Here is a 24,530-nt window from a genome sequence, read left to right as displayed (position 1 = left end):
GTATTTAATTCAGAAAAAGTACCTACTTAGAAACTACAAGCACCAAAACATTTAGCCACAGATTGGAGTTAGGCCGGCAACAGCTTCGATTCAATACACATAAATGTTTCGCACAGTAGGAACCATGATTTTATCATTCGCCGCTGTGATTAGCTCGTGAAGGTATCACGGCAAGCTCGCTGACACCAGTAGAAGGTCATAATTCCAACATATTTACATTTAAACAAGATTTAAACGGACTGCCGCTCCTTTCGTGACAACATATTCTTCAGCATACCGCGTCTTCTGTCATGTCTCAATAAACTCAAACGTCTATTTTCTGATGATAGTGTAAATTTTGGATACCTATCTGCGTATAAAATCAGCATTGCAGTTTTGTTACAGACAATATTTCTTCTCGTGTCATCTGTGGAGAATAGGCGTCAATGGATTTTTTCTTCAAAGCGTTGCCGAATTTCAGAATATATGTTCAGCCATCAATCACTTCTGCGTATGGAGTGATCCATACTCTCATAGTTCTCATGTTCTTTATTTGTTTGTTTTCTTCTTATATAGGTTACACGATGAATTTTTAAATTATTATTACATTATACTTTTAGCCTGACAATAAAAATCTAGCATGTCGCCGATTTGACAACGCTGATTTTTTCTATTTAAAATGCGAAACTACAAAAAGTTTATTTATATATAGTTTGTCAAAGGACTGTCTCATTTCAAACATAGACAGAGATAATCATACTATCTTTGTCTTACTCTAGTACTAGCACCCAAAAGAAAAGGATGAGTATAGTTTGTATTGTTCTTATTTAATGACAAATTGGTTTGACCAACTATAATTAGATAATATGGTGCGCTAGCTTCGACCCACGACTTCATCTGCGTGGAAATATGATGATGATAATAATTATGTCCTTCCCCGGGCCTCAAATCAAGGGGAACGAAAATTTGATTATTTTTGCGCTACGACGTACAGTTTAGGAGATACAGCATTATAATTTTTTTTCTTTTTTTTTCTTTTTTTTTTAATTTTTTTATATTAATTAGGGGTTTCTTACAGAGGAATGAACATTTTTATTATTTTTACGCTACGACACACGGTTTAGGAGATACAACCCATAAAAACCTTTTTCTTTCTTTTTTTTTATAATTTTTTTGTTTTTCGTGTTTTTTAAACATTACTTAGGGATTTCAGAGGGGAACGAGAATTTGATTATTTTTGCGCTACGGCGCACGGTTTAGGAGATGCATTATAAAGTTTTTTATTGTTTTATTTTTATTTCTTTTTTGTGTTTTTTTTAATATTAATTAGGGGTTTCTTACAGAGGAATGAACATTTTATTATTTTTGCGCTACGACGCACGGTTTAGGAGATACAACCCATAAACATTTTTCTTTCTTTTTTTTTATTTTTTTTTTTGTTTTTCGTGTTTTTAAATATTACTTACGGATTTCAAAGGGGAACGAAAATTTGATTATTTTTGCGCTACGACGCACGGTTTAGGAGATACAGCATTACAATTTTTTTTTTGTTATTTTTTTTCTTTTTTGTGTTTTTTTTTTTTAAATATTAATTAGGGATTTCTTGCAGAGGAATGAACATTTTAATATTTTTGCGCTCGGTTTATGACATACAACCCTATAAACATTTTTCTTTCTTTTTTTTCGTGTTTTTTAAATATTACTTAGGGGTTTTAAAGGGGAACGAAAATTTGATTATTTTTGCGCTACGACGCGAAGGACCTAATTATTATTTATAAATCATCATCATCATCATTATATTTCCACGCAGATGAAGTCGCGGGTCGAAGCTAGCGCAACATATTATCTACAGTCCGTTAACTCTAATGACCTTCGGATTTTAGAAAGATACTTACATCGGGTATCGGCGGTAACACGCGAAGGTGATATACTGCTGTTCTGCTTTCTTACTCACTCACAAAAAGTTTTAAGCTTACCGCAAAAAGTTAGGGATACCTATTGTCTCAATGTAAAATAAGCCCTAATTTAATGACGTTATGCTTAATATTTGGTTGATGACTATATTGCTATTTGACTTTTTGTCATATTCTATATAAAATAGAATCAGAATTTGAAAGCAGAACGTTGTGACGTCATTCACAACCGTCATTTACTACTTCTGGCTGAAATTATATAGAGTGGTAATAACAGTCACATTTTTTTTTTTGTAGACAAGTATGTATATTTTATAGTTTGTGTTGTTTATTTTATCTCTAGTTTTAATTCAAAATTACTTTAAAATAAAAGAATAAATTAAAACAATAATTTTAAATTTAATTTGTAAATATACAGTAAGTACTTAAAAGTCACATAATTTAATATGAATATTTACTTACCTACTAGTTATGGTGGTATTAACTACTCTATACAAGGTGGTACAAACCTCGATGTCCAAAAATTTTTCTTAGATTCTTCACTACGTGGGCTATCAGATTACTATACTTGGTCAGCCAGATCTTGACAGTAGAAAAAGGCGGCAAATTTGAAAAATGTAGGCGCGAAGGGATATCGTCTCATAGAAAATTTGAATTTCTCGCCTTTTTTTACTGACAAGATTTGGTTGACCATCTATAATTTGGGAAGTTTCTACCTCGGTTCCTTTGACCGGCGACTCTGTCAAATTATGATGTTATTATGGTGTTAAGGTCCCTTTTTAGAGTTTATCGTAAATAACTCTTGAACGGTGGCCCGTAGCAAAAAATGTTCTACTACATAAGTAATCCATATAAAATTTCCTTTTTCCAATTTTTGGTGTTCGTTTGGTGTACTATAGTATAGGTACATAGGGTATATTCTAATAGCCCACGATATGAGGAATATAAAAAAATTTTTGGATGTCGTGGTATAGACCATCCTGTATAGTTTTAGTGTTGGATTGCAACTAAATGTGCAGTACGACGCTGTCATTTTCTATTACGCGACTACGTCCGATTTTACCCGCAAAAACGAAGTTCATTCTGAGAGTTAACGGACTGTAAGTATAGTTGGTCAAACCAATTTGTCATTAAATAAGAACAATACAAACTATACTCATGCTTTTCTTTTGGGTGCTAGTACTAGAGTAAGACAAAGATAGTATATTTATCTCTGTCTATGTTTGAAATGAGACAGTCCTTTGACAAACGATATATAAATATGTAACCTTTATGTAGTTTCGCATTTTAAATAGAAAAAAAATCAGCGATGTCAAATCGGCGACATGCTAGATTTTTATTGTCAGGCTAAAAGTATAATGTAATAATAATTTAAAAATTCATCGTGTAACCTATATAGGAAGAAAACAAACAAATAAAGAACATGAGAACTATGAGAGTATGGATCACTCCATACGCAGAATTGATTGATGGCTGAACATATATTCTGAAATTCGGCAACGCTTTGAAGAAAAAAACCATTGACGCTTATTCTCCACAGATGACACGAGAAGAAATATTGTCTGAAACAAAACTGCAATGCTGATTTTATACGCAGATAGGTATCCAAAATTTACACTATCATCAGAAAAAAAGACGTTTGAGTTTATGGAGACATGACAGAAGACGCGGTATGCTGAAGAATATGTTGTCACAAAAGGAGCGGCAGTCCGTTTAAATGTAAATATGTTGGAATTATGACCTTCTACTGGTGTCAGCGAGCTTGCTGTGATACCTTCAAGAGCTAATTACAGCGGCGAATGATAAAATCATGGTTCCTACTGTGCGAAACATTTATGTGTATTGAATCGAAGCTGTTGCCAGCCTAACTCCAATCTGTGGCTAAATGTTTTGGTGCTTGTAGTTTCTAAGTAGGTACTTATTCTGAATTAAATACTCTGATTGAAACATAATTACATTGTTTTTTATTATTATTTATTTCTCTATTTTCACTTTATTGCACGACACATACGACGTTTTGCCAAATGGAATTCTCTACCAGTCAGGCGTAAGGCAAACAGAGATTGGTATTGGTATGTAGGATATAAAAGCGACCGTATGTCGAACAGCTAATCTGGTTGCTGGCAGTATACATCTTTCGTGCAGGTATAGTATACTGTTAAATCGTACCTATGCTAAAAAAGTGACGAACTCAGAAAGTGACGAACTCAGAAAGTGACGTCCTCAGAAAGTGGCGTTCTCAGAAAGTGACGTCCTCAGAAAGTGTCGTACTCAGAATGTGACGATCTCAGAAAGTGACAAAGTCAGAAAGTGACGAACTCAGAATGTGACGATCTCAGAAAGTGACAAAGTCAGAAAGTGACAAACTCAGAATGTGACGTCCTAAGAAAGTGACATACTCCGCCTGAACCGGAATACCGCTACTATTGCTGTCCATACTGTAAGTAAAGTATTCTTTGCGATCCCGTTGAACGACCTTACAAAAAATTGATGCAAAGCAATTTGACCCACATTGATCTGTAGTAACACACGTCTGATACTGAGTCGCTACGACCCAAATTGAGTTAGCATCACACGTGTGATACTAGCGCGCGGTTGTTTTATGCGATACTTTAACTTAACCTTCTGTTACACTTAAAGGATGACTCCCGCTAGACCGGGCCGGGGCCGGGCCGGAGCTTCCGGCGTTTCGTTTTCTATGGAAATCACCACACATTCAAGTAGACATATTATATGTATACCTACAATATATGATCATCGGTCAGCCGTCGTAGAAAATGACATGTCGGACGCTTCGGCCCGGGCCGGGCCCGGTCTAGCGTGCTGCGTGAGTCATCAGTGGAGTAACTGTGTTAGGCGAAAGTTAAAAGCGAAGAAAGAGCTTGTAGACTGTCTTCCCTTATAGACCATCTTCTCCACATTGACCTGCGGGCTGAGCACGGTCGCATTTTTATCGCCTGTCACCATGTCTGTCACGTTCTAAGAAGTATGTAAGTGCGAAAGTGACAGGCGAGGCGATAAAAATGCAACCATGCTGCTACCGCTGAATTCCTGATAAGTGTTTTTGTAGTAAATGCATCTGATCTCAAAGCCAAGCTCAATAGCCCATTATCAATTTAAGCATTCCGATCTCAAGATGGCGGCCAATCGGCTAACCGTTGTTTGTGATTTGGCCGTTACGCGGTGGGAACAGCGTACCACTTTCAGATGCAACGGAATACAAGAAAACTTAATATCGATCCATTTATTCACATGAAGTTTTGTATTTGTGTCTATGTCTGTGTGTTTGAGGCATCGTAGCCCCCAAACGAGTCTTCTATAATAGATTTGTGTTGTCTAAGCGGGCGAGGTGTTCTAAATGATATTGTTGCGACGTTATTATAGAATAGGAGCGTGTCAAGGTCATTTTTCTGCTGCTGACTGTACATAGGTAATATTGCTTCGAATCAGATTCGAATATGTGAAATAAAGTGTTCGTATTTCTTTTACAATGGCTTCCTAATTATCCTAATTAGTGTCCGAAGTTTTGGTTTCGCCAGGTTTCGGCCAAAGGTTCGGTATCGACCAAAAAACTGTAGACCCTTTTGGTCACGCCGAAACTTGTAGTTTAGGAAAAACCCGGTTTCGGTCGGACACTATTCCTCATCTTTTCGTTTAAAATTCCCCTGGTAGACACTGATTTTAGTGATTTTATATAACTTTGTAGGTATAATAACAGTGGTACAGTCAGCAGCAGAAGTTGCTAAGCGGGCGAGGAGGTGTTCAAAATGATCTTGATCTTGACGCGACTTTATTGTTAAGAGAAAGAGCGTGTCAAGGTAGTTTTGAACATCTCGCCCGCTTAGCAACTTCTGCTGCTGACTGTAACCGTTTAGCTGGCGATGTTGCGGAAATTTATATCGCCGAAGGCCTAGTAGAGGAGAGGAGGGGCATACTTTGTTGTTGTTGGTCAAAAACAGCAACCATTAAAGACGGTTGTCATCAAACACTATTACCGTAACCCGACCGGTTATAAAATAGAAGTATTATGCGAATGACAGTAATACGTTCCGTGAGAAAGCGGGGTCGTCGACCCCTTGACAGATGACATTCGACCCGGTTTCCGGTTCCGATTGTTTAGGTACTTTGATTGACCATTCTGTTTTTAAAATAAAATTGGGTTTTATTAGAAAGCAATAGAGTTTAAAATGGCCAGTAAACGATAGTCTTGAGTTTGGAGACGGAGACAATAGTTATAAATGAAAGTTTTTATTTACCTTTTCGACGCCGTGTCACAACACAAAAGCTGTCCACCACCACCATCTATGGATTCTATGGTCTATGGTCACTTCATAAAATTCGCCGAGCGAAGCTTTGACCTAAAGCACGAAAGAGGAAGACTTTATCACCCATTGACGTATATATCTCAGGGCGGGCACTAAAAATGTATTAGTTCATGGGTGTCACTCACGAATTCGAGTTAATCGTGCAGTCTAACGCAGCTAGTTGCGACCAATCGCGCGCGTGATGCGAACTCATCAACCAATCGCGTTGTAGCGGTGTCACACCGCTGTACTGGCCCCATACATGCCCCATTCTTATTGCACGTAAGGCCAGTCCTGAGATACGTCAATGTCATCACCAGTAATTTCTCCACCGCACCTTACACCAAAACCTAAAGCGGAGCAGGAAAAAACTAGCATAAACAAAAAACCGGACAGCGCAAGCGCATGTCACCATATTTATCAACAGCATACCGGCACTGCCCTGCGTCACTCATACCATAGGGTTGTCGATTATAGGCTGTTTTTATTGGAACTGGGGCTACGTATTAAACGATTAAAAAAAAAAACCGGACAAGTGCGAGTCGGACGCGCCCACCGAGAGTTCCGTACTTTTTAGTATTTGTTGTTATAGCGGCAACCATCATCTGTGAAAATTTCGACGGTCTAGCTATCACGGTTCATGATATACCTGGTGACAGACAGACAGACGGACAGAGGAGTCTTAGTAATAGGGTCGCGTTTATACCCTTTGACGGTACCTCAGGAACTACTTACACAAGGGAATCAAAAGAATTGAGTCCAAATATAGAATAGAATAGAATAGAATAGAATATAATTTATTCGTAAGCACAGACAATACATAATATAAAAGAAACACAAAATAAGATTAAAGTGCCACGAAATGGCCTCATCTCAGCATGTTGCTGGTGGCTTCCAGCGCTGGTCTTCCGATGAGACCATCAAGTGAGAAGAATCACGGAGGGTAACAGACAAGAAGAAAAAGACATCAAATAACGTAAAGTGAACAAATAGTAAAATAAAAGTTACACAGAAGGAAGATACAACATAACGACTATATTAAATTAAATTAAGACTAATTTATACATATAAAACAACATTAAAACAAGCATCGTGCTCGCAACACTGTATTGATCCGGTCCAACCATACCTTGGCTGTACATTACAGCTGCATATGCAGCTAGCGCCAACGGTGGCTACACTAACTAACAAAGAGCATATAATCACTACGTTCTAAGAGACGGAACTCCATAGTACGTAATTATTTGACAGTACTTGTCAAACGGTTTGGTTTGACGTTTATCGTCGGAGTTCCATTCATACCAACATAATGAAAAGTTTTTTTTCTGGGATTTTATGGCCTGGTTACGAGACCTTTAAGCCAAATGACAATTAGTTTATGGAAAGTAGTGCTGCGAAAAATCAATAATAGTGAGTTCTCGAAACGATAATAACCGACATGACAGAAAGTAGTGCTGCGAAAAATCGATAATAGTGACTTCCTAAACCGATAAAAACCGTCCGCTTGATAATCCTACTCCTCTCCTACTCATACATTTTTTTTATCGTAGAAAATAAAACACCAGTGAGTTTATAACAAAGTTTATTAATTTCTTAAGTTGATACTTGGTATATACATATTTGTTCTTATTGCACAATTTGAATACTGAATGTACAAATAATTATGCTGTACCTATATTTTTACACACTGAACTGTACAAAATATATTCAGGTAGAATTTAAAAACGGATACACTGTGCTCGTTACAAAATCAAATATTTTGGTCTAAAGATTTTTTACCCAATCTTAGAATTTAATATATTTAAATAGGATAAGGTAAACAAAAATATAACTGTAGGAGGGAAGTAGGAACTAACCGAATTATATATACCTAACACACTTAAGAATCGAAATTATATATGCCTAGGTAGGTAACTTTAAGCCGGATCTGCTGTGGACTGTGTGATGTGACCCTTATTAACCCCTGACACAGAATGGCTACATAAGTACAATCACCAAGTTAATACGAATAAAACAAAAGGCACGTATTTAACTGGTCAACTAATTAATCGAATTTGGGTAGGTAGGGCAAGCAATAAGAAGTTATAGAGGGAAAAGCTAGGAACACAATTTTTGACTCCGTAACTTTGTTTGGACTAGTTAGGAGGTGAACATATCAAAAGTCCCCGGCCGTAGCCGCGGTGCTGGGGGGGTAGAGGGGGCAAAAAAGGTCTCATTTTTCGGTTTTTCACTTATATCTTGGAAACTTTGCGTCTTAGCGAAATGACTACTAAGAAACACCAAAAGCTGATAAAATTTGTTACAAGTTTTATTCAGTCAAGTTTTTCGATATCTTGAATAGTTTTTGAGATATCCGCTCTTGAAAGTTTTTTCTTAGGAATGGTGGTGGACCACCCAACAAAAATAAAATTCAGCACCCCCGATTTATACGAAAATGATACCAAACATGGCCTAACAGCTTCACTGATGTAGATATCAAGATAAAATTAAAATCCCTGAATAAACTTTCAAGAGCGGGTATCTCAAAAACTATTCAAGATATCGAAAAACTTGACTGGATAAAGCTTGTAACTAATTTTACAAGCTTTCGGTTTGTCTTAGTATTCATGTCGCTAAGACGCAAAGTTTCCAAGACATTCCAAGATATCAATGAAAAATCGAAAAATCCGACCTTCTTACCCCCCTCTACCCCCCAGCACTGGGGCTACAGCCGGGGACTTTTGATATGTTCACCTCCTAACTAGTCCAAACAAAGTTACGGAGTCAAAAATTGTGTTCCTAGCATTTCCCTCTACAACGTTTTTTGAGCATTCATTTCCTGACCTACGTTTAAAACAATAGAAATGGGTACTAAAATTAATAGTTAGGCAACAAAAACGGAGCCTTAAAATATATAATATGAGACAACATTTTAATACCATTACAGCTTTTGTTTATTTTTAGGCAGGTACCAAATATTTATTTGCAACTGAATTATTATATTGGAGACTATTTATGAAGCACATTTTGAAAAGAAAACAGGATCGTGTAGTGACCAGACAAAATATTTTAAAAGAACTTAATTTTTTAATTAATAGATAGCCGTTTTCTTTTTAAAATGTGCTTCATAAATGGTCTCCAATATAATAATTCAGTTGCCAAATAAATATTTGGTACCTGCTTAAAAATAAACAAAAGCTGCAACGGCATTAAATGTTGTCTCATATTGATATATTTTAAGGCTCAGTTTTTGTTGCCAATCTATTAATTTTAGTACCCATTTCTATTTTTTTAAACTACTCAAATTCAATTAATTAGTTGACCGGTTAAATACGTGCCATGAATAAGTATTGTGATACAGCGAGGACTTATTACTTTAATGCTCATTGTTTTAGTTTAGATTATGTCACTGTTATTGTCTTGTGTTTTTTAAATAAATATATAAATATACCTATGTGACAATCTTTTTGTGAATAAAATGTACCTAATATCTTGACATGTAAAATATGTTCATTTTCAACAAGATACAAATAATCCTATAACTGTGTTCTAAGTAGTTTTCGTTATGGCAGTTATGAATTAGGCTTACTATTTATATCCTACTTCCCTCTGTACTCCTAGCTATGGTTTTAAGATGGCAAAAAGCTGAATAAAGTAAAGTCGATTACACTTTCTGGAGCTTCTTCAGCAATTCATTCTTCGTTGTAGTGTAATCTGTAACAAGTCCAAATTAATTTTAAAGAAACTCCGTAGAAATCTTTGGTCTCGTAAATGCATTATTCGTACAATGCAAACATAATACTACATCCGCGGAAAAATTAAAAGATGTATGAGAACCTTTTACCAAGTGGATGAAATTAGGTTTGTTTTAAGCAATGGTATGTATTATGCAGGCTAATATTAAAAAGTATTATTTGGTACCATTCCGCCGTATACATCCTTTAAACCGAAGATGAGATAATAATATGCTGTGCATAAATATGAACTTTGGAATTAATGCTTCAAACTACTGAGAGATAAACTTATTTTTAGGGTTCCGTACCCAAAGGGTAAAACGGGACCCTAGGGTTCCGTACCCAAAGGGTAAAACGGGACCCTAGGGTTCCGTACCCAAAGGGTAAAACGGCACCCTATATTACTAAGACTTCGCTGTCCGTCCGTCCGTCTGTCTGTCACCAGGCTGTATCTCACGAACCGTGATAGCTAGACAGTTGAAATTTTCACAGATGATGTATTTCTGTTGCCGCTATAACAACAAATATTAAAAACAGAATAAAATAAAGATTTAAATGGGGCAATAAAATTAAAGATTAAGTTGTATGGGACAACAAAGTTAAGCAACGTCGGACGTCGCGTGGTCAGTACTTGGATGGGTGACCGTTTTTTTTTGCTTTTTACCCTTCGTGCGCGAGTCCGACTCGCACTTGCCCGGTTTTTTAATATGAGTAACAAAACCGTATTGACTTACCAGCCTTTTCTTCGTTTTTCGATTATCAGAAGCAAGAACTAGAGTATCCCTAGATCCAACAGGTAGTTCGTCAGCAAGGCCCCTGCGTTTCGCTGGTATTGAAGCTGAAATTAAATAATCCGCATAATTATAGAGGTATTATTATACGAGCGTAGTAGGTACCTACGCGCCGTGTCGCGTACTACCTACGCAGCGCGTGCATTAAGGACGCGGCGCTGGGCCATCGTGAACGTGACCTCTGCTTGCCTCTGTTATTAGTACCTACCTACTTAAAAATGGAGACCTACAAGTATATGCTCTAGGAACCACGGACCGGAAGACGCAGCGTGGGAAGGTCCTCTACAAGATGGAGTTGCATGGGGTCGGCGTGTGCCCGGCCGCTGTGGAGATCGTTGAGGGAGGCCTTTGTCCATCAGTGAACGTTTTTCAGCTGATATGATGATGATGGAGCTTTCGGAAACCCGTCGCGCGAGTGACTAAAAATACGTAAAGGCTCTACCCATCCATGCAGTATCATACTATGACCGTGCTGTCGTGAACGTATCAAGCATGGAATGTAACGCGATACGGACTAAAAATATAATAATTTTTTTATAAGTTGATTTCAGCCTACCTTTAGTTCAGTCTTGGGTATTTTTGTTAAACTACCTAAATCAATTTCATTAATTTGGTAGGTACCATATATCAAGCTGAACTGATGATAAGAAGTGGATACCTATATGAACTCTTTGGTAGTCAGTAGTGACAGTAGTAAACCAAAACTTTGATCTAGATGAGTCCAAAACTTTAGGAGGGTGAATTACAGTCAGCAATTAGCTTTCCGGCGATGGTAAACTTCATGAGGTACCAGGTACATCCGCGGAAAAATCCAAAATAGGTAGCATTGGAGCCGATTAACTAATTTGAGCCACTTTCGGATTTCCGATTGAGTTGAAATTTTGGATACGTATGCAAATCGGATGACAATGCAATATTATGATAACATTGACCTGATCTCATGATGGAGACAGGAGGTGGCCATGTGAACTCTGTGATAAACGCCACCTAATTGTGTTTGGGCTTGTTAGAATTGTCTCGATGAGTATTAGTCGGCTGTGGAAAGACAAATACATTCTTACATAAAAGCTTATACCAAAAATAACTAATAACTAGTTTTTTGCCAAATACTTATTCCCTATTCCAATATCTTATACTGATAGGGTATGTCCATTCTAGGGGGCCTATTACTGGATTCACGTCCATTACCGGGGTTCCATTACTGGAGCTTTGGTGTCGATGACTGGAGAAAAAACCTAGTTTTAATTTGTTAAGTATGTGGAAACTAATTGCAGTATCTTTGATACAACACGCCTGAATCAGGAAAGACTGATAGGACATTCATCTTTTAACACGCTAAGCGGTAGAACTTTTACATGTATCAGGGAAATATCACAAATACTCAAAATTATATTTTCATTATTTACTTGAGGAACGAACGTGCGCACACAAGCGAGCGACGTGAAGTACTGCCGAAATGAACGATCGCCATCCATACGCAACGATAAAACTGTGCAAACGCATCGACAACGATTTTTCTGATATAAAGCCCTTGCTACACGGTCGCCGACAAGCCCCCAGACCGCGTGGCCTTGGCCGGTCCCGGACCGTGTAGAGAGTTGTTACCAACAAAATTTGACCAAAACTGACTAAGGACATACCAAGGTCAGACGGTTAGAAGGCTTGTCGGCGACCGTGTAGCAAGCCTTTAATTTGCAACTGCCACCGATCAACGATAATCGACAACGATTTGTCATACACACGGCAGATAAAACTGCGCAAATCGGACTGCACAGTTTTATCGCTACGATTTATCGTTACGTGTGTGGCCTGCATTAAATGTCCCATGATGGTTGCCTTTACTATACTACTTTACTATTACTATAATAAAATAAATAAGTAGTATGTGAGTAGGTAAAAGATAACTGGCCTTAACGTCCATCGATCTTGAGGTAACTCGGAACCGAACGAATGTGGCTTCGGAAGTATTTGTGTGTCCGACGTGGTATACGATCCCCATCAAGGCACACCAAGAGAAAAACTTCAGCAGCCAATACTTCAGTTTAAAATCAGGAGACAAGGGCTGCAACAAGACGCGCTAGTAAAAAAGTGACAACATTTCTTACTTTTTTTGTTTTGGTCTTGAATTACGTTTTGCAGTTAAGAGCATAAAAGTAAAATTTTCTTCTAAGACTAAGGTCTTTTCTTTGATTGATAGGTGATTTTCTTCTAATAGGTCTCAACAGCCAAACAGTTAAAACTTATTGCACAATTTTACTGAGCAATAAAATTGTGTAGATGACAAAACTTGTTATATTATTTTATTTTTGCTACAATTTATTTGAAATCCGTATTTTCCGTCATTAAATTTAGTAAATCACATAAAATAGGAATCGATTATCGTTCAAAAATGCTCCGAAATGTTTGACTTGGCAGAAAACCAAGCGTCAGAAACTCTGATCACATGTTGAAAATAAAAAAAAAGTTAGTTGGCGGGAATTGGATATGTATTATGTTCTTTCGCTTTACGACAATTTCATGGTGTAAATTGCCGTGAAAAATATAATTTATTTTCCTCGCAATCGTAGTGAAAAGCAGAGTGTACAACAAGGGCTATAAATGTCCATTTTTACAATTTTATGCCCTTTCATTTTTATAATTTTATGTCACTTTTATGCCCTTGTTGTACAATCTACTATTACCAACTATATTTGTCTGGTTGAACGAATGGTTTCCTTATATACACGGTGTAACATGAGGAAACCGAATAATTTTAACCACGCATTTCTGAGGTCAAAAGAAGGAAAGAATGTAACACGAGTTTAGGTCAATTTCGCCAAAAAAAATTTTTTTTGGTTTGTTTTTTAAAATTTTTGAATGTATTTGTACATAAATAATAAATCTTATTGGTAAATTTGTTACTTAAATTGATTTTTACATGTTTTTTTTCGTAAAACCTTCTTTTTGCAAAGTGTTACTTGTCACTTTTTGACATCTATCAATAAAGATATCGTCGGTGTACTTCCAAAACATGATAACTGACAAAATGGTCAAAAATGAGTTGTTTATATAGTTTTGTTCACATTTTATTGTTTTAAATATATATGTGATTTTTTTTTTATGTTTATTATTTACAAAGTTATAGAGTGTAAAAAAGTACTAACAGACAGGAAATTAAATATAGTGTACACGTAAAAAATAATAAGGGTATTTAAAACAACATATCTCGTAAAACTGGTCATGCAAAATATATAAAGTAACGTTAACATGTTTTGTCTGAATGTAGTTATAATTACCGTTATTAGTGTAGTTATTAATTAGAACCTAGTTAGAGTAACTGGTAAAATATCATAACATTATTCATTATTATTTACCTATAGGCATTTCTTTCAATACACGATCTATTATACAACTAAATAATATTAAATTCACTTAAGACTGATTTAAGTATGCTCGGTAAACGCTAACAATATCAGTATCATAATTTTTTGAAGTAATTTAGTTAATAAGGAGTGTATTGTCATATGATTCTTCAATAAAGGAGAGAAAAGTAATATTAGAATCACTTATAACTGTTTACATGTAAATAATTACACGTTGCATGTAATTTATTACTTTTTATTTCTACGTTAGTGTTTAGAATTTGCTTATAATATCGTGTGAACTAGTATTTTTTATCACTGTCTTTTTTTTAAATTATATATAATTATTTTTATATGATTATAAACAAATACACCAAAATCAGTTCATTTTTTATACAGGTAAAACATGATAACTAACACATGCCATGTTTTTGTCGGCCAATATTTTATATTTTTCGGTTTAAAAATATCACTTTTATCAATTAATAGACAATTTTAATATCCAAAAATTTTAAGTGTGAAAGTAAATTAGTCAAAACGGGTTTCTAAATTCCCTTATTTGAGGACCAAACTTTCAACTCGCGATTTCTCGAAACTATGTTTCAGGTAGTTATCATGTTTTAGAAGTATACCGACGATATTTAGACTACGTCCCATAGCAGCAACATCACCATCAAAAAGGCCTTTTACATTATGTAACAACAAAAACTTGTTTATTTTGAAATTAATATTATCTCTGAATCTAGGCGTTTTTAAAAAAAAGTTTATAGGACATTTTTGTTTCTAAATATGATCAGGAATACGCTGTTAAAATTATTCGGTTTACTCATGTTACACCGTGTATGGTCTATTAATTTATATGCAGGATTTAAAATGTTAGAGCATCGGAATAAAATGGGATTTCATACGATTACTTTATCCCTAGGAGTAAAATGTTACTTTGAAAACCCATTTTGTTCAGCTGCGATTTTTTTTTATTTGGAAGCTTAAAAACCGGTCAAGTGCGAGTCGGACAAGGGTTCCGTACATTACGTCCGACTCATGCTTGACTGCACATTTCAGGTTTTCCTGTCATCTATAGGTAAAGAACTATTTTAACCAACTTCAATTTCATAGAAGGAGGAGGTTCTGTATTCGGTTGTGGCTATTTTTTTTCTATGTAGGTACGTTCACCGATTACTCCGACATCCGTAGTCCGATTTGAGTAAGTAATTCTTTTTTTTGTCTTAAAGTAAATTTTTTGTCCTTTTTAAAATAAATTATTGATAGCTTTAGGGCGTGTTGCCATGTTGAGTTTCCCCTCAACGACGACAACACGACCATGTGCACTCCTCATTTACCCGGGCTTGTGACCGGCTCCTTTGTGGACCACGGATGATCCGCAATGGAGGCTGAGTTTCCTTCTTGAGTTCGCTATAAATATAGTAGTTGGGGACATTTCCCTCCACCTCCTCATGGTCTTTGCTGGCTCGCGCCGTACATACCGAATCGCGGGAGCCGTATTGGGTACTTGCTGCTTCGGCTCATTTCCCCAAACTCTACGTTGCTTCGTGTCTCCCTACAAATCAATTCTTTTAGTGTCCCAGGCCTGAAGCCGAGGGCAGGTAGCCGCCGCGGTCGCATCTCTGGACGCCTCCGCTCGATTGAAGCTCCGCAGACTTATGGCCCGTCTTGCCGCGCTTACCGCAGCAACTGAAAACAGAATATCCTTTAAAAATTATATTAACATTATAACCTGAATATAGATGTCATGATTTAAAGATAAAATTAACCTGTTACTCTTTTTTTTTCAGTTTTTATGGGTACCTGGAAAGCCTTATGTATGCGTGGCTATTTGGCTTTGCCTTGCTGTTGTGCCATTTTAATAGCATCCGATAACGCTTCTTCTCGGGATGCCAAACTTTGATTAAGTCGTTGACATTGGCGTCGTATAAATAGGTGGGCCATAGTGGAGAAGATGTTGTCGAAAACAAAGGTCTTGTGTAACGCGCAATCGAACCATGTGGTGTCACATCCGGTATTGAATAAAGTCACAGCATAAACAAATACGTCTATTCTATGGAGACTTGTGCAAATATCGGTTTCCATTATTTCCGTAGCACGTTTTACTAGACAACATAAATTCTTTGAGGGGTATGTTAGGGATTGTTTTTCGCCCCACCACTCTCTTAGACGTATATAACTGTACGTGTCATCATTTTTTATGTCGTCTAGATCTGGGGTGACAGTCAAAGTGTTGCGGCATTGGTCGCATTCGTGCACTTTGGTAATTCGTGACGCTAAATAACCGCTGACGTATACAACTGATTGGTTCTCTATAGATACTAATTCCTCTTCGATTTCGTTAGTTTCCGGCCCTTCCGGTAGACTTAACACGGGGATTTCCTCGTCGCTTAAATCATCACCATTCTCAGCATCAATGGAGGCTTGTGGATTTTCAGTCGATTGAGGATTCTCACTCGAGGAAGGTTTCGACTCATGAGATCCAAACACCAAATTGTGAAAGTCTGTCAGCAGCATATTCCTATCTTTTTGACAGTTTGATCCTGCACTATGGGGGGCCGTCAGCCCAGTGACAACTGCAGTCTTCAGGGCTGCCATAAAATGTGTGCAAGTAGGGTTGCTATTTGTTGGACTCTGTTGTCGTATTACGCCAAATAAGTTCTCCAGAGAATCTTGGTTTAACTGGCGTAAGTTTAAGTATTTGAATCCCATTGCTCTGGTTTTCAGCCAAATCCCTCTTAGAGATTGTAATGACATCAAGTAACCTTGGATACACTTAACGTTTGTGGCGACAGTTCCAAATGTATTAAGAAATTTGGCTGTTTTTAACTTTCCTTCAAGTGCCGCCCACTCTTCCAAATGAGTCGTTTTTTGCGAAACATTTTGTCGCAAACCTTTTTTTATGTCTTCTGCGGATGATGGTCCATTGGTAAAGTCAAACAACCGGTCAAGTTCCTGTACCACTTCAGCGGTTTCTAACAGCTCAGCAGCTTGTCTTTCATCCCTTTCAGCTTGGGACAGCAGTTTTAGGACAGCGGCTACTGTGTTGCTCAACATTTGGGCAGCATATTTAACTCTCATTTTTGCCCTGTATTTCGGGAAGACATGCACAGGACTGACCTTTGATAAATATAGGAAGTTTCTATTTTTTTCCTCGACCAACCTGAGGTGAGACCACTTTGCCTTTTTTCCATTCCAAGACAAAACTCCATTGTTCAGAAAATTGTTTCGCAGCGATTTAAACAGATGTGGTATATCATATAGAGTAAATATTTCCTCCCCATCTAAAAAGAATGAGTTTTGTAACACGCTTGAAGGTACGGAAAATTTTTTCAACAATTTTATGGCGCCCATATTTGTAGGTCCTTGATCACAGACCGTAGCCAGTACCTTGTGCCCAGTAGCATTTACGGCAGTTATTATCTCTTTTATCAGTACCGACAATTTTTCAGTGGAAATAGTTCCTTTCACAAAGTAAAATGCTATAGGTTGCTTGAATTTTCGGTATATTCCTTGGAGCATAAATACCAAAGCATGGTCAGCAATATCACTTGATCTTTCAGTAGATCCAAAATCTCGGAAACCTTCTACATTTCCGGTAGATGAATTATATAGGAGCCTTGGTTTTAACGCGATTTCATCAAATAATAAGGCACAAACTTTTTCTTTTTCGTTTTTATGTTGGCCTGCCATTACTAAATGATCTAAAACCGATTTGTTGAGCCCTGGTTCCATAGGTATTTTTTTTAAGACGTTTTGCAACGTTTTGACGCTCGGTAGAGGAATAATATGCCTCAAATATCTATATGTTTTGGCAGATCTTTTCAGAATCGCCAAGCAAGAAATTTTGTTTTTTGTGGTCCACCGTCGTCCAGTTGGCTTCCGGGATTGGTTTTTGCTGGCATTTATTATAATTTCTTTCAAAGCCGGCGATTCGATATTTTCAATCACGGTCGCACTTTTTCGTAACGACGCTAGGGTGCACCTTGTCTTTTTTAGTCTTTCCACCAGCTTCTTTTTTCTTGGACTCATGTCTGTAAACATTTTTACAAGTTTTTATTTAACTACTAGCGACTCACTCCGCCCCGGCTTTGCATGGGTAGTAAAGCGTAATTTTTTTGGGATTCAACTAAAATGTTTAAATTCACCCATATTATATTGTACAACTATCTACCAGACACAAAACAAAAATGCGAAAAAGTAGGTATTAGTTGCCCGTTGAAACAAAAGCTTGTACCTATCAAAAATTAAATTTTCGACACCCAAGTAACACAAAAGTAGCTGAATATTGTTTGAATAATAGAGCATTCCGTATTGTAAGCTGAATAAGGTAGCTGTATAACGTCTGTATAAGCGCTTGTACAGACGTTATACAGAAGGTTTGGGAACAAAGTGGGAGTGCCCACGCCGCTTATTACTGCATAACAGTAATGTAATAGCTGTATAAGTGTGTGCCCACACATTGAATCGCTAAATAACACTTGTATAGAGGCTGTCCAAAGCTTCTATGCCGCTTTTAAACCAAAGTTATCCAGCTTTGTACACAATGCATCAGTTATTCACACGTTATGAAGCTTTTGGTTCCAAAGTGCATTTTTACAGAAAATATATTCAGATATTTGTGTCAAATCAACGATTTGTCTTCCATTTTAATTTTTGAACTCGTGTCAAAGTGTAGGTTCTGAAGTGAATACTTACAAAATAAGGAGGACATCACCCATATATTTATTTGATGAATACATAACTTCAATTTCATTGCGCATCAGACTTTACTGTTAATATATATATATATATATATATATATATATATATATATAATAAAATGTATATATATATATATATACATTTTATTTAAAATTTTAAAGCGCCGCGTAAATAATGCACTGTTTAAAAAGTAAATATAGACGAAAATTTACTACTCCACTTTTAAATTTGTAATTTTTTTGCGGTGTTTAGATGTTTTAGTGATAGAAAATGTACTTTAACCATGGACTTATAAGATGGACTGCACTGTCACTTTTTTTGCCATATTAAATTGAACTTTATCACCGAGCTAGAAAGACGTTCGTACCAGACTAGAAAAAACGGTCCACTTGAGATAGCAAAGGTGGGTCGCGGTGTCTCACTCGCACGTGTTGCCAATGTTAAAAATATACCATTGTGGTAGTATTTATATCAATATACTACTCAAATTAAATAACTTCTTATATTATTTAAATGCTATATTCAGAGTAAGGTTCTGATATCTTTTAAGAAATTTGTAAATAAGTATGATGTCAATATTATTAACTGATTTAACCAAGCATGTGGACAACAAAAAAAAAACATTAATTTTGGTGTGGTAGACATTGTAGAAACTTTGAATGTTAATTGGTATCCCTATCGTCAATATCGTCATGACATGTTATCAAAACACGTGAATGCAAAATTTCCTAAAAATGGTGAAAATATGTTGCGTTAAAGGTTGTGGGAGTGAAAGAATTTCTAATTGTGGAATATTGTTTCACCAGGAAGCCACAATTATTACATTTTGCGATAAAAATACAAGACAACATTGTCAAACTCATTAGGGTGACTATGATGTCGGCACGATGAGAATCAGTGTTACACAATTTTTATTAGGTACTTAAGTAAGTTTATATAAATAGGTATGTATTTATTTCGGCATGTTTAAATTGGTGAAATGAGAGCCAATACAGAATAAATAATTACCAAAATTGAAAATCAAAGTCCTTAAACATTACAGACACATTTATGCATTGTTATAATAATAATAAACACATTGATAATAAAAGAAAAATAGAACTTTATCGTAATTTACTGACTTTTGGGACGATACCAGAAACGTTACTGGGAATTTACCCTCTTTGTAAAATTTATTAAGAACGGCACATCACTAATTTCTTTACATTTCACGACTCTTCTCTTTTCGCACAGGTGACCTAGCACCGTGAACACCGAAGTTCGCAAATTACGGGCATCTTTCTCTTTTACTCCTATAAAGGAGTAATTACAGTAACAGAGAAAGATGCTCGCAATTTGCAAACTTCGATGTCTATGGTCCAGTGACAAGCGTCCTAGTTAAAAACGATAGCGAGCGGGCGTAGCGGACCCACGCGACCCTCAGGCAGTTACGAATTTGCCCTAAGATCGAGTAGGCCCGGGCCTAGGGCGGCCAGATATTTTGGGCGGCAGTCTATATGATGGGTGCTGAGAAAGGGGGGGCGGCTAGAGCTTGCTATGTAGCTTGGGGCCTAAGGCGGCAAAGACTGTATGTAATTCCTCCACTGTCCTGAGAGCCTACCCCGTTGCGTCTTTGTCGCACTTGTAAATTCGTACGTAAGTGTGACAGAGAGGCAACACGTCGAACATGGTTCACAGTAGACCCTCTGGTTCTGTCAGCATATTTGTCTCTCTATCTCTCTCACTCATACCTGTGTTCTTGACAGACGTTACGGCGGACCACCTTCCTGACGATCGACCATGTTCGTGATCCAGTACCTATGCCTACTAGTAACAGCTTTTCTTCTTCACTTGGTCCCTCAATACTGAGGATCGTGACATCATATCCTTCTGTTGAAGACCAGGTTCCTCCATAGGGTTCTCTCAGTTTTAATTGCATAGGTGCCGTAATGTGAACACACCATTTAGAACAACTAAATTAAGAGCCCTTATTCCTTAGAGCGTTCGCCGATTTTGCGAAATAACACTCGATAGATGGCGCTGGCGCTTGATACGCGAGCGCCGGCAAAGCTATGCGCGTTTCAACGCAGACGAGAATAATATTGATACTTTTCAATTTAATTTGCAAGTAAATTTATTTTAACGTTATATTGGCACTCTTTTTAAGCATGATAGTAGTGAATAGAGTGTATGTGTTGAGAAAATATATAACCAACGACGAATAAATAATAATGATTGTTTACCTATGTCAATGGAATTTTGCGACAAGTTCATCCATGAAGTCAAGGAACTATTCAAGTCAGTTCACCAAGGAAGTTGAATAATTAAATGTTTGAAAGATAATATTATACTAAATTATAGTATATATACATACGGTGTTGCTTATTTCGTCGAAATTGAAATTTTCTATGTCTCAACCCCTTAAATTGTTCTCTTTCACTAAAAAACAAATGTGTATTTTTTTCAGAATTTTCAATTATGTTTTAGGGGTCGCTACCGAATTTTGAAAATTTGCACCCTCCATACAAGATTATTTTTTTTAGTCTTTTTTCTTGTTTTTTTTTTATATGAATCAACGGGTCAGGATCAGGGTGTATTAATGTGCAGTTTAACATAAAATAATACCACTATTTTTTTAAAGCTTTTTATGCGTGGTTTAGGCGTTCTAAATATTCATTCAGCAGTGCGCACTCCTAAAATAGGAATAAAAATTAAAATATATTGACTATACCTAGTATTGAATTACATGTAAATAGCTTCCATATACTTTGACTCACTGTCTCACTAATTAAAAACTAAAAATTAAAAAGAATCATAATGTATGAAGGATTCAAATTTTCTAAATTCGGTAGCGACCCCTAAAACGAAATAAAATGTTTTCTCAATCTTAAAGCCTATTAGCGTTCTATACACAAAATCCTAGCGAAAAATTGTACTGAATCTTTCTTGTAGGCAATTTTATGCAGAATACTTATGTAATAGAACATTTTTTGCTATGCGCCACCGTTTAAGAGTTATTTACGAAAAACGAAAAAAAGGGACCTTTAATGTCAAATATTTCGATCAAGCAACCGGCAAATTCGGATTCAGCGGGGTCTAATTAGGTTAAAAAACCCGGTTGCCAAAAAGTAATATGCTTTGCCAGTCGAAAACGATTTTATGAAAAATATGACCAGTCTACTAGCTTAAAAAGATAGAAAATAAGCAAATTATTACTTGGCATTATTGCACTTGCACTACTTAAATTCACTATCTTATCACTCCTACAGCATCTGACAGTAAAAAAATCTACTTTCTGTCATGATTTGTTAGAAATAGTTAGGTACATACCTATATCTTGGTCGAGTTTTCTTTTGTTAGTGTTAGGGGTAGGAGTAGGGTTTGATGTACCCATTGCCACCTTTCTCCAGAAAGACTCATCTGCATAAAATAAAACGATTTCGATTATTCCGATACTCTTTACCTATATTGTGCTTATTAAGCGTGAAAAATTAGGTAGCGCTATATTCTCCTCCGGCTCCTCCACGAATGCTAGCAAGGTTTTCAGGTTGCTAACTATGCCTCCTTAAGTGTGCAAGAATGTAGGTACCTGTTACTATACTATAGGTACTTAAATTATATCTGCTTGCAGTGTAGAAGAACGTGTTTTGTTGTTACATGCACGCTCATGCACATGAGGCTATCTGTTTTCTGTTTAGTGTGTTATTCGCCTGTAATGAATCCTACTATCTTTAGTAGTTGGTGTTTAGGTATCTGCGGTAGTATTTTGGTGAGCTTGCGGTTCAGCATTCATATGTGTAGTGGTTGGAGTCCTAGCATCGCGAAAGTCTGTTCTCTATTAATTTATTATTATTAGGGAAACGCGTTTCAAGCCGGAACTCCACTGCTGCGCAGTTGCGCCGTGCGTGCGGTCTAGCTAATTGGAAGTATTGGAACAGAGGGCGTACCGCGAACACCTTCGCAAATTGCGGGCATCTTTCTCTTTTTTTACTCCAAGTAAGGCAGAATTAGAGAATGACATAGAAAGATGCCTCCAATTTGCGAACTCCGGTGTTCGCGGTACGCCTTCTGTTCCGAAGCGCCCCCCACGTACACCCTAGCGCGCGTGGCAGACGAAGCACCCACGCTGAGGGAACGGGGCAGAGGAGGAGATAGCATCGTACGCCTTGTAGGCGGGCCGTAAGCTTGTTTGCCGCCGACGTGGTATAAAAATCGTTTTATACGGAAACGATACCAAACTTGACCTAGTAGCTTAAACGATACAGATATCAAGATCAAGTTGAGAGCCCCCCCCCCTTAAAAATTTACATCAAAAATCTCAGTGGCTCCACTTCTTAAATCCATCCTTGGGTCCTAAGGACCAATCCTGCTAAAGGAAATCTCTTGTTCAGGCAACGCCGTGGTTGACTTTTTGCTCTGAGCAAACTCAACTATGTAGTAGTGATAAATAAGACGACTTCTCATACATTAAATTCCTTCCAGCTGTTTGGACTGCAGCTCGTCAACATAGGCAGAGTTTTTTTAACAGTCCTACAGTCAGTAGCAGAAGTTACTAAGCGGTCGAGGTGTTCAAAATTACCTTGACACGCTCTTTAATTCTCTTAACAATAAAGTCGCATCAGGATCATTTGAACACTTGGCTCTTATAGTAAAAAACCTTATAATGCATCAAGTCCAATAAATTAAATACCTTTGTGCTTAAATAATTTTAATACTTATAAAATTATTGCATATTTCACAACAGGCTTCACTTATACAGACTCTACTTGTCTGGTCAAATTTATGGTTTTAAGCTATTAGGGGTCATCCATTAATTACGTCACACATTTAGGGGGTGGGAGGTTTTGGAAGTAGGTAAGTAATTTTCGTTCCTAATTGGTTTTGTGTTATAAATTTACTAATATTTCTTTTACCAAAAATATTAAAAAAAAAAAAACAATTATAGCGTGTGACAGGGACAGCACGCCCACGCGTGCGTTAGAAAGGGATATCGCGCCTTGTAAGCGTCTCCCCAAGAGAACCAATCGCGGTCGACCCCCGGCTCGCTTCTTAACAGATTAAGCCGCGGGTCAACTTATGGTGGGCGCGTGTGCCGCCATGTTGTATCGCGTGATCGCTGAGGGCGCTGCGCGCGAGTTAGTTCGGTAGCCGACACCTTTGTGTATAAACGTATGCGTGTATCCGACCCTACGACCGATCATAGCTTTGTTCAATTGTAACAGTTTTAGGGCCAGTTGCACCAACCACATTTGACAGACTGATCATCGTCAGCCGGCGCGCCCCGCGCCTTTACTATGAAACTTTCCATACATAAAAATTTAGCGAACTCTTTAACGTTCGTAACAGTTTGGTGCAACCGACCCTTAGTATTTTAATGTGTAGTGGACTGTGTTGTATCGTAATCCGTGTACTTTAAGTTTAATAAACTGCTTTTAACTTCAGTGCCGACTATTACTATACCCACGCCCGCTATACAATGCCGAGTTAGTATTGCCGATTTCGTTGAAAACAAAATTGCCTAAAATGTGACGTCACACCAGGTGGGGAGGGATTTGCAAAATGTGACCAAGTGTGACAAGGAGGGGGGAGGGGTCAAAAACCTAGAAATTCGTGTGACGTAATTAATGGATGATCCCATACCTAACCATTTCTTGTTCGGTGGACAAGTCGCATGCTCAATAGCATTTAATTGAGCCAATAACATTTTCATAATTCTACGCTTACCTTTATCCGGTTGAATTCTTAGGCATGTAGATTGAAGATCAGCTCGAATGGTAGTCGCAGACGTTGCGGTGTCAAACAC

The 24,530-nt window shown here is 37.2% G+C and overlaps 1 protein-coding gene and 1 long non-coding RNA gene across 2 annotated transcripts in view; one reads left to right on the top strand and one right to left on the bottom strand.

Moving 5' to 3' along the window:
* LOC134659171 (uncharacterized) overlaps positions 1 to 24,530 on the bottom strand; it is an 83,635-nt gene that overhangs the window by 36,837 nt on the left and 22,268 nt on the right. The window lies entirely within an intron of this gene.
* On the top strand, positions 13,416 to 14,885 carry LOC134659192 (uncharacterized). The gene is made up of 2 exons (XR_010097786.1): positions 13,416 to 13,697; positions 14,687 to 14,885. It is a non-coding gene; the product is annotated as an uncharacterized LOC134659192 (long non-coding RNA).

Source organism: Cydia amplana, chromosome 24 (assembly GCF_948474715.1).
Source record: "Cydia amplana chromosome 24, ilCydAmpl1.1, whole genome shotgun sequence".
Classification (NCBI taxonomy): domain Eukaryota; kingdom Metazoa; phylum Arthropoda; class Insecta; order Lepidoptera; family Tortricidae; genus Cydia; species Cydia amplana.
The sequence above is the reverse complement of the archived record's forward strand: the minus strand, read 5'-3'. Positions and strand labels throughout refer to the sequence as shown.